This window comes from Bison bison, unplaced genomic scaffold, assembly GCF_000754665.1.
Source record: "Bison bison bison isolate TAMUID 2011002044 unplaced genomic scaffold, Bison_UMD1.0 scf7180017864375, whole genome shotgun sequence".
NCBI lineage: Eukaryota > Metazoa > Chordata > Mammalia > Artiodactyla > Bovidae > Bison > Bison bison.
In genome coordinates, this window is record NW_011494947.1 from 3,901,428 (window position 1) to 3,906,599 (window position 5,172).

Below are 5,172 nucleotides of genomic sequence, written 5' to 3' on the forward strand. Positions count from 1 at the left end.
CTGCCCCCCACCTCCACCCCACACCCACGGGAGGTGCCAGGCCCTGGAGGTTCTGGTCAGGAGTGCTCAGAGGTTAACGGCAGCCAGCGGCTCTAAAGTCCGAAGGATACAGGTGGGTTGTGATCAGTCTGAGCAACTGACCACTTCACTTCACAGCCCCAGCCACGCACTTCCTCTGTCTGGAGAAACCCTGTTGGAGTGGGGACCCCAGATTCTTGACCACTGGAAGCTGACCTTCCAGGAGAGACTTGAAGTCACCTTTGGATGGAGCAGGGAAGGGCACAGTCACTTCTTTAAAAATGATTCCCGTGGGTCTGAGTAGCAGGAACTGGAGCCCCCTGTCCAGAGACCCGGTGATCATGGACTAGAAAATCCCAGTGAAGGACAAGCCAGCTGGGCTTCAAATATGACTCAGTTCAGTTCATTCACTCAGTTGTGTCCAACTCTTTGCAACCCCATGAACTGCAGCACGACAGGCCTCCCTGTCCATCACCAACTCCCTGAGTTCACTCAGACTCAAGTCCATCGAGTCAGTGATGCCATCCAGCCATCTCATCCTCTGTCATCGTCCCCTTCTCCTCCTGCCCCCAATCCCTCCCAGCATCAGAGTCTTTTCCAATGAGTCAACTCTTTGCATGAGGTGGCCAAAGTATTGGAGTTTCAGCTTTAGCATCATTCTTTCCAAAGAAATCCCAGGGCTGATCTCCTTCAGAAAGGACTGGTTGGATCTCCTTGCAGTCCAAGGGACTTAAGAGTCTTCTCCAACACCACATTTCAAAAGCATCAATTCTTCGGTGCTCAGCCTTCTTCACAGTCCAACTCTCACATTCATACATGACCACAGGAAAAACCATAGCTTTGACTAGACGGACCTTGTTGGCAAAGTAATGTCTCTGCTTTTGAATATGCTATCTAGGTTGGTCATAACTTTTCTTCCAAGGAGTAAGCGTCTTTTAATTTCATGGCTGCAATCACCATCTGCAGTGATTTTGGAGCCCAGAAAAATAAAGTCTGACACTGTTTCCACTGTTTCCCCATCTATTTCCCATGAAGTGATGGGACCAGATGCCATGATCTTCGTTTTCTGAATGTTGAGCTTTAAGCTAACTTTTCACTCTCCACTTTCACCTTCATCAAGAGGCTTTTTAGTTCCTCTTCACTTTCTGCCATAAGGGTGGTGTCATCTGCATATCTGAGGTTATTGGTATTTCTCCCGGCAAGGAGGAACTCGTTTTGAGGTATAAGCATAACGCACCATCCATCGGCCACGGAGAAGGGCTGGAACCGATGTCAGTGCACCAACCAGGGGACTTTCCCTTTGTTTGGCTGCTCCAGGTGATATCTTAGGTCCACAACCAGTGATGGAAACCATGCTCCATGCAGTGGAAGCGTGGAGTCAACTGCGGGACCCCCAGGGATGTCTCCCAGGGCACTTTTTTTAAAGCAAGTTCCTTCTGGGGTATTTTCTGGTGCTCCTTTATGAGATGGATCAGCTATGTAGCCTTGGGTGGCCCCTCTTACACCACATGCTTCACTGGTCTGTCCACGTGTCCCCCTCTCCTAGAAGATGTAGCTCCCCTCAGGCAGGGGCGCCCCAGGTTGGTCTTTGTGCCCTGAGAGCGCCCTTCGGGCCCTGCTGTCAGGACTCACATTTCTGTTCATCGGTAGAACAGAGCGCCCAGCTTCAAAGCCAGGCTCTTCAGTTTCTCAGTGTGGAACCTTAAGCACGTCAGGTCCCCTCTCTGTGCCTGCCTCTTCTCTCCGGAAATGGCAATCCTGGTCCCTGGCATTTCATGGTTGCTGTGAGGACGGCCTGAGCAAGGACATGCCCACAGAGGGGGTTACCACTCTCCAGATCAACTCTGATGCAAGGCTGGGCACACAGCAGTGACTCAGGGACTGTTTGGTGTTCAGATTTTTTTTAAAACTAACATTTCTTTTTCCCCCCCTAAATTTTATTTCTCTTATTTTTGGCTGCGCTGGGTCTTGGTTGCTGCACAAGGGCTTTCCCTAGTTGCGGCGAAACTCACTAGTTTTGGTGCTCAGTCGTCTCCTTGCATTGGCTTCTCTTGTTTCAGAGCACGGGGCTCCAGAGTGCACACGCTTCAGTAGTTCTGCCTCACAGCTTAGTTACCCTGAGGTATGTGGGATCTTCCTGGACCAGGGATGGAACCCTTGTCCGGTGCATTGGCAGCAGATTCTTAACCACCTGGGAAGCCCTAAACTAACATTTCTTAAAGTACAAGGATAAACATAGTCTACGACTTGCGGAGAATGTGATTTTTTTGCAAAAGAGAAAACTTGGGACTTCCCTGGTGGTCCAGTGGTTAAGACTCTGTGCTTCCAATGCAGGGGGTGCAGGTTTGATCCCTGGCCAGGGAAGTAGGATCCCATATGCAGTGCAGTGCAGCCCCAAAATAAATAAAAGAAAACTTGACCTCTTTTTCCCCCACTGACAGCCAGCATTCAAGATAGATATTCCCCACGCATATCTCCCTTTTACAAAAGAGTCAGTCAAGGCTCAGAGAGGCCAAATGAGGTTCCCAGGATCACTCAGTGACAGAATCAAGCTCTTAACCAAGAGCGTCTTGGATTTATAACCCCTGGCCTCCCCGTGGGACTTAAACCCCTCAGAACCAGGGGCCCCGTCCCAGAGAGGAGCAGCAAAGACCAAGTGCACCTATGAATTAAGCAGGCCGAGAATCACACGGTAAAGTCATTCCCACTTCAAAGATCTCTCGAGTGGGAACCAATGTGACCAGGAAGGAAAATCTGAATCACGTCCCACCCAGAACACTGGGCAATTCCAGCAGAATACAGCTTCCCCAAGCCTGAGCTAACTCGGGCCACCTTCCATCCAATTCCCTGGGAACCAAGCAATAGGTGCGGAGGGGGCAGATTCAAGTCAGAAGCCTCTTGGGGTTTAGTACAAGAGCAGAGACCAGGGGGCAGGGGGTGAGGGGCGGGGGGACTCGTGCTCTGTGGCTTTCTTGAGGCAGGGGGTTTTCAAGAGGGTCTTTCAAGCTGCCATGTGAGTTGGTGATTCTGGGCTCTCAAGCCACAGAAACCTAGGCTTCCCTCCTGGCAAGCTATGTGACCTCTCTGACCCTCAGTCTCTTCATCTGAAATGTGTCCAGCCAAGCTTTAATGTCCAGCTTCTCCTTGAGGAGCTGGTGCTGGGTACTGGGGACTCAGCAATGAATGGGAGAGACCAGACTGGGGCCTTCACCAAGCTCACTGCCTCACAGGGGTGTGGAGACAAACAAGTTGAGGTATCAGCTATAAGGGAATACCCCGAGGATGAGAGTCAACTCTCTCTCAAGCTGGTGGTGAGAGGGCAGAGCGCGCATCCAATCAAGGCTGAGCCCAGCACTGAGCCCATGGTGAGCGCTCAGTCCGTGAAAATGGCTTTAGTTGCTGCTGTGGCGACTATTATTACCGTAACCTGAATAAAACTGGGCTGCCTTGGGGCCCAGTCTCGTCACAATGTTATGTTCAAAAGCAATATCAGCCTGACATCCCCAAATCATTGCAAAGCAGTTTAAATCTTCCTGACGATCTCTCAGAGACACCAAAGGCGAATTCCTTTGCACACCACACAAAAAAGCGTTCTCAAGACTCTCCATGACAGTGTGTCTGCCTAGAAGGTCTCGTGGCAGTTGCTCCAGAAACATCTCCGTTCCCCGCACCTCCCTGTCATCCTTCTCAGAGAGGCGGGGGCCGTTGGGTTTGGCCGCAGGAGAAGGGGGACGGGGTGCGTCCAGGCTCTGCCCTCACTGGCCATGGGGCCGCAGTTTGCTCATGCGCAACATGCGGGTAACAACAGCACTGCTTCCAACGAGGTATGGTGGGGACTCAGTGAGATGGTCGGACGGCATCATCAACTCAACGGACATGAGTTCGAGCAAACTCCGGGAGATGGTAAAGGACAGGGAAGTCTGGAGTGCTGCAATCCATGGGGTCGCGAAGAGTTGGACATGACTGAGCGACTGAACAACAGATACAATGGCTTCAGGGATGGGGGAGCCTGGTGGGCTGCCGTCTATGGGGTCGCACAGAGTCGGACACGACTGAAGTGACTTAGCATAGCATAAGGTGTTGAGGATGGGCAGGTATAGCTGGGTGACCCCTTCTCCTGCCTTCCCGACCTGCCCTTTGCATCTCATCATTGATAGGAGCTCCAGCAGGGTCTCCTGTAGTCAGTCTGGGCTTTCTAGGGCCTAGCATCCAGCGGCAGCCGCTCCGCCCACTACAGGGAAAGGGTCAGTGCCCAGCAGGTACAGAGGCTCCCACCATCTGAGGCCATTGCTTGCCGGAAGCCTGGGCAGTGTGGCCCAAGCTGGCTTCTCCTCTTCCTCCTATATCAGGGATCTGGTATCTGTCTTCTCAAGGGACTCTGGGCCAGGCCCTTGCCAGGCATGCGGTTCCTGCCCCCATAGGGCTCACAGACCCAGACAATCAGGGCCTGACTTCAAGGGAGACACCCAGAGCTGCAGGAGAGAACCAGCTGGAACATCAGGGAGGGCTTCCTGGAGGAGGCAGCACGGAAAGGAAGGCCACACCCAGGCAAAGGCCTGGAAGGAAGAAAGTGGTGGGTTCTAGAAGCTACAAAAAATTCTCACCCACATGTCCCGACAGGTACAGTTTGCTGAGCTCTGTCACCTACACCATGTCACTTGGCGCTCTCCTCCCTCAGATCCCAGAGGACAGAGGGCAAGAAATCTCACTCCCAATTCACAGAGTGGGAGACAAGTACGAGAGAGAAAGAGACAATTCCTAGCCGGGACTAGAGCCCACATGGCCTGTCTTCTGGCTCAGGTCAGAAAGTTAAGGTGCAAGACTGGGCACTGAGCATCCCTAGCATCTCCCTGTGGTCATCACCCCCATTTTACAGATGAAGAAACGGAGGCTCGGTGAGACCACAACGTCCCTCCAGTCCTGCTCTTTCTGTGCATCTCTGGGGACCTAGGACAAGCCTGGGGTGCCCAGATGCCCTCACCAGATGGGGCATAAGCAGCCAGGAACACGGGTAATAGGGGGTGATGGAAGGAAGGGAGCCAGGATGGGCTTGCAAATCAACACCAGGCTGGGGAAGGCGGAGGAATGTGGGTCGGGATGGGGTGAACCCTACATGGGAGGCCAGTCTGGAAGGGGCCCAGAGCCCTAGGCAGA

At 52.8% G+C, this 5,172-nt stretch overlaps 1 long non-coding RNA gene across 1 annotated transcript in view; it reads right to left on the reverse strand.

Annotated features, from left to right (window-relative positions):
- Positions 1–5,172, reverse strand: part of LOC105000799 — an 11,257-nt gene that overhangs the window by 5,507 nt on the left and 578 nt on the right. The window lies entirely within an intron of this gene.